We start from the raw sequence: 9,783 nt of genomic DNA, 5'->3' as shown, positions 1-9,783 counted from the left end.
ATTTTACACTTGGCGCCCCATATAAAAATTCATCTCTAAAGTAAACAAAATGCTATCAGTAAAGAATTAGCCCACATTTGGATAGTGAATTTAGTAGATTTGCATTCATATGTTTTATGTTTGCAATTTACTGAAAAATACAGCTATATTCAGCGACATGTTAACATGTATTCTTATCACAAATCACTTCTATGTGACTCCATGTGTATACACTGCACATTGCACGCTGCATCGCTCTCAAGAGACAGACAGCAAATGACACCAGACAACATACCACTCTAAACAAATTGCCCTTTGGCTGACCTCAGGAGACAGAACATCTAAACAACCAGAGAGATGTGTATATTACACCCAGAGACACACATTCTCCTTCAGCCTAATGACCAGAAAGTGATAAATATGAGTGTGACATGGTTATATACAAGCTTTTATGCATAAACCGATGAGGAAAGAATTAGCTGGGATATCTGAAAAGTGATAGTATCCAACTAAATCCTTATGTTCCCTGAAGGTGTGAGGTTTTGTGTTAAAAAACTACTAACTAGTTATAAAAAACTATTATGAAAGGTGTCATGAAGGGTTTTGATAACACATAGACATTTGGTGAACAATGCTCGAAAACGCGCCGTAGCTCTGAGGTGAGTTGGCACGGTTCAACCAGCGCATCGTGCAGAGCCAAAAGTCTGAGCGATGAGCTGCATGAAGCGCCAGGGCTTGTCTCAGCGGAGGCAAGCAGGGCCTCATCTGTGACTGAGTGGGTGCTAGAACGCCAAGCAGAAAAGTACCGGGTCGCACCAGAGGTTAACAAAATCGAGTCTGGGAATTTACGAGCGTCCGTGCTTCACGAGCGATGTCGCCAGCAGCAAGGGGGAGAGTATAAAAGACGAGGGTGGATGAGAGGATTATGGAGTGTGTGAGTGTATGTGAGTGTGTGAGTGTGCCTGGTGCATGTGTTTGTTTGTATTTGCCAGTGAGATTTTCGCCTACTTTGCAAGGAATACATTGTGACAGACTGATTAGTGATCTTTACTGTGAGTAAGTGTTCATTTCACACACTGTTGGGCTCAATGCCTTCCGTAAACTGACTGGACCTCAGACGACGTGCACGCTGGCTTCAGATGAGCCTAGAGATTGCAATAAGTGTCTGTTAAGTTGTGATAAACTATTATTAACTACAGCTACATTTCTATCCCTCGAGAAAAAAGTTGATCAGACTACGACTGACCATAAGAACAGTTTATACAAGTTCAGCCTAAACTAATAAGGTATCTTTTTATACCAAAATACACAAGTTTTTCACCCAATGTTGATGCAAAGACAGGATCAGTATAGTCGCCACAGTAAGGCGCAGAGCTCGTTAGTGACATTTCATAAAGAAAATTATCTTGTGGCCATATGATAAATAATGCATGGCCACGGGATAAATAACATCATGACAAACTTCAGTCACTTACATAAGGCAGGAAGTAATTCTTAGCATTATATGTTGCAGCTATAAAACAGAGGTGATAACTGGAGTTGTATTTGTCCAAAAATCTTCATTTTATATTTTTGAAGCTCAACACTCAAAAGAGGCCCCTATCTCATAAAAAAAAGTCGGAGTTCAGGAACACAGTAGAAATCTGTTTTCTGACATACGCCTAGGGCGTTCATTGTCAGCTCATAATTAGTCCACTGTGAAAGATGTACCGTTCATATTAACATACACCTAATAAAAATAATAAGTGTGGGGTAGGCTTCCTATGAACAGTTCAAAACAAAAACAATGTCTCTGTCATGCTGTAAAATCATCTCATAGCCACACGTTAGTATTACTTGGCCACAATAATTTTTAAAAATTATTTTTATCCAATGTCACTGGACAGGCATTGTAGTAAAGCAATGTCAGCAAACACAAAAATAGACAAACCTCAGGTAATTTTTGGGTACATTTACAGTAGCCCTGTTTAGTTCATTTTAACCGGTTTCCTAAAAAGTCTGGCTCATTTGGAAAGTTGTGAATGTGTCCACCTACAAACCTAGGTCTCGGCTCTATTAAAGGGAACTGTGCAGTTCAAATGCATATGTGAATGCCAAAGGGACAGACCACTACAAAAGCAGGAAACATATTAAAGCGCAAGGTATTCTGAGTAATAATGGTTATAAAGTTTCTCATACACCTTCCTCGGTGTCTGTGTGCTAATGTGCTCCTAGTCAGTGCACGCCACCTCAGACGAAAAACAACATTTTTCATGGTCATCTTCTGCTCATGCTGAGCTCATTGTTGAAGAGTGTTTCTTTGGCACATTTTACAAAAATTAAAAAAGCGATCCAACAACTGCTAAAATCTGTCACTCTGAAGAAGTTGCGCTCAGTGGCTTCTTCTGAGGATTTTGTGTTGTTTCCTTCAATGGTTCTTGGYGCAATGCTACCACAGGTGAGGGGGTAAAACATGATGCTCAAAGGGTTTGGATTGTTTGACAGAGTGTGAAAACAAACCGCACCAGCTGAAAATGTAAACGTTGCAATTTTAGTCCCCAATCAAACCAAGTTTACCAGACTATCCGGTGTGAAAACACCCTTACACAATTTCCTGATGCATCTCAGTAATCTAGGTAGAAAAAATAATAAGTAGGTCCTCTGGACAGAGGACCATCAGCTTAACAAGAGATCATTAGTGCCCTGATCATCAACCTATTGTTCATAGATGATCATGTTAACCACCACCCGACTATCATCGGGACYGTGATTATCACGTTTTTCACAGGGGGCCGAGTCACACTTGCAATAACAGTATTGTAAGAGGGGGACAATTGGACACAGAGGCCTCCACCTCTGTTTAATGATGGACAGTTTTTCTTCACAAAAATGGCTTCCATTACTCCTCTCTCAAACCAACGGTCCTCTCTATCAAGGATGAGAACATCTTCATCCCTGAAAGAGCGACCGCTAGCCTGTAGATTAGTGTAAACGACAGAAATCTGGACTGATGATGTAACTCTTCTGTGTTGGCCCATTTTGAACAGTGGCTGCTTTGTTTCCCCGATGTATAACTAGTCACAGTCCTGCTGGCACTTAACAGCATACACAACATTACTCCGTTTGTGTCGGGATACTGCATCTTACAGAACCCTTACAGAATATTGAGCTAAAATGTGGTGTGGTGGCTGGCAAGTGGTTAACTTAAAGAGGAAAAAAAAATCACCACCACTGCTAATTATTAATGCAAAACATAAAAAATGATTCTAAATCAGTCAGTTTAACAGATATTGAAGTCAAATTTGGTGTTCTAGTAGCTGAGCATTGTCTACAACACATATTTGTGAACTAGACATTGTGCAACATATTTACCTGAATTCTTGCATTAACTGTGGAAGTCAATCCTGTTAGAGAGAGTGACTGACTGACTGACTGACTCTCTCTCTCTCTCTCACACTGTACAGATAAGATGCCTTTCCTGTGTCTTAAGTTCCTGTCGATAAGTGGAATAGAGCCTCTCAATTTCAGGAGACAACCTAGTGATAGGACACTTCATCACACCGATTTGTGGAAGTTTCTCAGCTCCTCCCCCCCACTGATAGCTCCGGTTTGTCTGGAAGAAGTTATGCTCTGTGATAGTTTGGCAGAATCATAGATTTGTCTCCTAGAAGCAGTTGGAGCTTGTTCAATGTATCGAGTTTTAGCAGCATGTGGCTTCAATTTGAACCCTCACAAAACTGCTTTCATTTTGCTTGAAAAATGTCAAACTGCAAATGCTATTATTTTATGTGTTATCAGAGAAGCAACAGACGATAAAATTTGTTGGTTTTCAGCCAAAGTAAATGGTTTAGCGTGGTTCACATTCTGGTTTCCTGAATGGCCTCTTGCTGGCATCCTTTTGTTGTGTCCACATGCAAACAAGTTCTTTGTTTTCTCTTATTACAACAGAACATTAAATTCCCTTATCCGTATTTTCGCAAAGCCACCAATGAGCTTTTAACACAGTAGGCATCGGTCCATCTGACCTACTGTAGTGCTGATGGTTGATCTAATTCAAGCAATGCTTTGAGTTTTCAGAGTTGAGGGGGAGAGTCTATGGCCTATGGCTCCACCCTGGACACCATTCATCTCTCCCCCTACATGTCATCTACTGCCCTTCAGCTGAATGCCACTCCCGTTCAGGTCCATTCAGCGAGCATATTTGCTACAAGACAGCACTGTCTGTGTACCATTCATCATGGCTAAGGCAGATACATTGTAATCAGCAGCCTCTCACACTGGCATAAATCCATGGTCAACAGTCAGTCTTGACTATAGGTCAAGTGAGTTATACACAGGTGCATGAACAAACTTACTTTTGGTCCTTCTCCCTTACATACATATACAGTGATATGCTCAAACACACATATGCCATGCAATTACCCAGGGCAAACCCTGGAAACATGTTACTGTACTCACAAGGGCTGTAATGGGAGTCTTGTTTAAAGTAGAGAGGAATCTGGATAAAGTCTAGCGGGGGTCACTTTCTGAGGAAATGCAGAGCCTGGGGGAGTATGCGCTTCGAGTTTTCCTTCTCCCCGTTCCTCTTAATGTAGGAGGAGAAGGCAGTGGTACACATATACTCTTGTTCTCACACACAGAGCACATGCATATGTTAAGACCGGGGGGGGTGAAGTGTTAAGTGGGTTGACTGTACTTGACCGTAATCTCTGAAATAGAATTGAGGAGATGTAGTGTGTGTGTGTGTGTCTTGGTGGCTTACACATCTGCCCAACCATTGGAAATACTGCTGCATTACAATATTCCAGAGGGGACATTTTACACGAGTCAATTGTATTCTCAAGGCCACAGGACCATTAAATGCTCCCTCAACCATTCTGGCATAAGACAAACGACATATTTAGTCAATAAAGGGGTCAACTCCAACACTATAAATTCATATAAATTTGATACAGTTCACTAACAAAAACATGTTTAGGTATTGAAAGAGAAATCTAGATTTGGTGCCTTTCTCAAATAGTTAAGTATTGTCACTTCCATCATGACAAAAAGACAAGTACCGTGACAGGACTATTAAAAATGTGTCAAAGTCACATCAGGGAGGAAGACTGATCCTATTGATTTTGGGCCTGTCTCATTTTTGATAAATACACCTGACAGCTGCTTGTCTTATCCACAGCCGTCACAGTCTCCCTGTTGTACATCATCTGACTTCAACAATATTGACTTCTGTTGAGGAGATTAGTTGTCAAGCTTTTATTTTGTTAAAGGATCAGGGTTCTTCATGTTCTTACCTAAATATAACTTTACTCCATTGCAGGTTTGAAATTGCTGGTGCAGGTGGTATTTCATTTATGAGCCCTCAAGACCCAGAATGCCTTGGCTTGACCACCAGGCTTTGGAGGGATTATCTGATGAATTTGTGTTTTACAGCAGCTGTTAGTGAGAAGTCACCAGGGGTCTAAAAGTGGATGCGGATGTCCTCCACAAATTGGGCCATTTGGTCACTTTCATTTTTCACTTGTTTGAAAACTTACTTTAATGCTTTTTAATTTTTTATATAATGCTTGTCTGTTTTATTCCAATAGTTATATTTAGAATGTTTTGATAGTAAAGGAGTAGAAGAGAAGAATGTGACACCAGAGAAGCGCTGTGTTATAGAGGTTGTATCAAACTACAGCCAAAATTAAATGTCCTTAGCCCTGTCTCTGAGGGCATCAAATTAATCTCATGCATGTCTTCATTAATAAGAATCTCCTCCAAGACAAAATATGCAGCACCTCTTTGGTCACTGGAGATTTTGATTTACAAGGCATGGGGAGCCACGGTTGATGAACTGATAATGCCTACATGGATGCTTGGATTGCCTTTCCCATTCACAAGAAGCCAGAAGGCCATCACTAAATGGGACTGGACTGAAAATGTCATCTGGGTGCACAACCTTTTACGCCCTGGAGCCCTTCTCAGAACTGTAAACTCTATCTTGCACAGCTCTGACCACTTCCATCGATGGCTTATGGCTGCTACCTAAAGTAGCAGGGCTCATCCTTTCAGAGCAGGACAGCAACATGTGGGAAATCCCCAGCGATTTAATACATTGCTTTGGGTCCAACAAGATCATGGGGTCAGAAGCTGCACTTGGCGCACTATAAGATATGACTGCAGAGAGGATGAATATTCTCAGACTCCCTTCAGCAAAAACAAAACCTGTTGACGAATGAGAAATATTTCAATRMCACAAGAATGGATCCATGAATAATGGGTTTAATGATTAAAGGGGCAATATTATGTTTTTCAGGCATACATTTAAATACTATACCATAATAAAGTATCTATGTCACCTTTAGTTGTTATTAAAATGCTGCTTTTATGTTTAGAWAGAAAATAAACTTATCTTCTCATCACTTCCTCTTCTAAATGCCTTGAAATTGGCCTCTGTCTCTTTAAGAACCACCTTCTGCTTCTGTCCCGCCCATTTCAGTGGTGGGGGGGCTATGATGCTGTTTACTTGGCATCTGAAAATACATTTCCTCAAAGGTATTTTGAATCTGAAAAGAGCCTCACTGAATGAGAAATAGTCTTAAGAGCTCAGCAGACAGATTCAGTTTCACTTTCAGTTTCACCCCTTGTTTGAGAGCCAGCAGGAGTCATGGGCGGAGTGTGTGGGGAGGGAGGGGACACTCCACCATGAGGAAGTTCAGCTTAAAGACATGTCCCAGAGGCGTTGCTGGTCCCAAAAGGCGTTTCTGGGCCTCAGCATGGCTGCCTGAAAACGCTGCAGGATTTCTCAGATATGCATGACTGAGTCAAAGCAAGGCTTTTGGCATGTTTTTTTTTTTATGAGAGTATAACATTATAACRTGATATAAAACTCAAAAAAGTTGATTTTACATGATATTGCCCCTTTGATGGATCATGTTTTTAGGAAATCATGTCTCTGGTGAAATATTGTGCTTAGCACAATATTTAATGTGTTTGGAGACCTATACATTTATTTGGATATTATAAGAGATACAATATTAAAACACTACTTCCTTTTCAGTGGTTGGCATAATTGTACAGTAGATAGAATTGTTGCATACAACAACAAAACTATTCCCAKGTGTATATCTGTTTTTTGATGATTTTGTACGGCATGCCCTGATCTCGAGCCATCAGAGTCTGTCTAATCTATATCTGTAATGAGCTYAAGTGATTGATGTTTGATAATGGTTGATGGTATGTTGTGATGCTATGTGAACTAAATAACACATCATTTTAATACTTGTATCAAATAWAGACTAAAATCTATTCCAGAGGCTTGTCAGTGCCKCTACTCTGCCTGTCATCTTGAGGAAGTGAGTTGAGATTTCCAGCCTGCAGCAGCGTTGTGTCTGCAGCAGCTRGCCTCTGCACTGCGCCTGGACTTCCACATCCAAGCCGCTCTCTCCTCCACCATCTTCGTACACCCTCCCTCTGGAAAGTGTCCTCTGAGTAATAAGACATAGCTGGGTCTGTGTTCAGCGTCACATCACTTAGTGTGACATGAATCTCCTTTGCTATGTGTGATCGATCTATTTATTGCCCTGTTTATGTAAAGCCAAGCAAAGTCTCCTGACATGAGATTTCATTAGACTGAAATATCAATGGCCATCACTCACTTTTTATTGCTTTTTTTGTTGTTGTCCTTTGTAGTCTTGTGGCATTTGCTTTGTGGTATATAGAGTGCGGGATATAAGACCTGAAACAACACTGCAGCACATCTGCAGGTGGAAGTGCTTCCCCTGCCTTACWTTTCCAATATTTGCCAAAAGCTAGGTGCAGAAGCATTGGAGAGCGGTTTCAGAACACAACTTAAACATGGTAATATAAAACAACTCATAGTGTAAAGCTTAATAATACAGCTTGTTTTAAAAGAGAAAATGTGTGAGATATCACATATTACTGTCTAAAGTAAAACCACCTGAGATTGTATTTCCTCTTGCATCAGTGGTGGATCTAGGATTTTTCARTGTAAGGGGCCATCAAGGGGCCACAATAATCATAGAGGGGCCAAKCCTTTTTTCAACATCTTTGCGCACAAATCCCCAGTTTTTGTAAAGTTTAAACATTTAATCAGTCACATATGTTAAAACACTTGTAAAAGCTTGCACAGTAATTTATCCTAATCAATTTTACATGATTGTTTTTACTGTACATAATCAAAATACTCTTAAAACACAACATGTAAGAAAATCTAGCCATCGTAAATAAATTTGTTTTGGTGTCACTGATCAAGAAAATTTTTTTTTTTTCCTGCAGGATTGCTCAAACTGAAAAAGACTTCTGTATCTTGCTTTATGTTGGACTTTCCTGCTTGACTCACTGGCACCACTAGTGGTTGGAAGTGGAACTGCRGCCACCATCATTGTTCTTGGGCAAGGACAGTTGAGTGAAAGGACCGGGGCACTTCAGAGGGCCAATCAGATTTCAGATGGGGCTAATGTCCCTGTGCCCCCCCCCCCCCCCCCCCCCCCCAAGAACTGCCCCTGTCTTGCATCCACATCCTTGAAGCTGAGTTACAGTCTGTTACAACTTACTTAATATTATTGTCAACTGTGATGAAAGCAGCATGAAGCTGCTAGGAGGTGGTATTGCAGTTTACTTTTAAAATGGATATCTAGCAACTTTTTCATCTGAGCTCCACCTTTCTGCTTTTTTTCTGTTCCTTGTTCTGTGTGGTGCACACAGTAACAGTTGACTGGGTTTTTGTCCATCATTACAGTTGCCAGACCTTCCAAAGGAGGCTTCTTCGGACAATCCCAGTTACAAGGTCTGGTGTTAACCTGCTAAAGCACTCTTATCAGCTACATGTCATGTTCRCTTTTTTCCCCCGCAGGTCCACTGACAATCTCACCATCATCTCAACACTCTTCTAAGCTCCACCCTTGAAGGCTACTTTTATCTGGAGCTCTAAAGTGGCAAACATATTTGTCCAGAGCTTTCCCACAGTTCAGAGAGTTAGAAAGTGCACATAGAAACAGCAATGAAAACCAGAACATGAGTCGGTTTGTCTACATGGAACTCTACATTTGAAGTGTGCCTGTTGGCCTTTTGGTGTTGGTGGCATAGTTTCTTAGATCAAGGGTGTGTATGTGGACATATTTTTGACCATTTTCCTGTTACACACAGCTTGGTGAGGACCCTCTGTTCATTATGGGGACAAAAGGAGATCTCCGTTGGGGGAAATACCATTGATGGGTCAGGGGTTTGGTTCAGAACTAAGTTGTGAGTTGAAGTAGCCTAGTAAAAACCAGCCCCTTCGCTTCATACAAGGGTCTGGAACCTCAGCTATTAATAAGTGATTTCTTACTGGAGGGGTGGACTCTGTTGAAGTTTAAAATGATTGGATCTGATTTACCCAATAGGTAATGTTTGGCCATGACTTACATAGTGCGCCAACTCAACCATGAAGGAAGCTAAGCTAAGAAGCTAACCGGAAATTGTGTGCACTGTAAACAACCATCCCCTACTKGTAAGAGAGACATACTGAGCTGAATGAGATGGGAAGCCTTGTCAACACGGCCTGGCTTCATTTACTTCCTCCGCTGCCATTGCTGAACTACAGGCAGATTGAAATGGGGCAGAAAATCGAAGTCGTCATTAACAACTCCTCCTTCTGTTCACTGTTTGGCCCAGTTAAAATTCTACCGAAGAAATCCTTGTCTATGAGAGAAATCCCAGACRGAGCAGTGAAGGGAAACTAGAACTGAGCTGAGGAAGGCAAAGGCCAGGCTGGGACTGAACATGCCTGTTATGACATAGCTTAAGTTATATAGTATAAGTATATATATATATATATATATA

General features: G+C 41.0%; 1 long non-coding RNA gene across 1 annotated transcript in view; it reads left to right on the top strand.

Moving 5' to 3' along the window:
* The first annotated feature begins 918 nt into the window (after positions 1-918).
* Positions 919-9,783, top strand: part of LOC106513243 (uncharacterized) — a 17,925-nt gene continuing 9,060 nt past the window's right edge. Inside the window, exon 1 of the long non-coding RNA XR_001309761.1 lies at positions 919-1,035. This is a non-coding gene — a long non-coding RNA (uncharacterized LOC106513243). The remainder of the gene's footprint in view (positions 1,036-9,783) is intronic.

This window comes from Austrofundulus limnaeus, unplaced genomic scaffold, assembly GCF_001266775.1.
Source record: "Austrofundulus limnaeus strain Quisiro unplaced genomic scaffold, Austrofundulus_limnaeus-1.0 Scaffold11, whole genome shotgun sequence".
NCBI lineage: Eukaryota > Metazoa > Chordata > Actinopteri > Cyprinodontiformes > Rivulidae > Austrofundulus > Austrofundulus limnaeus.
Note: the sequence above shows the minus strand (reverse complement) of the source record. Positions and strands in the feature narration are given on the sequence as shown.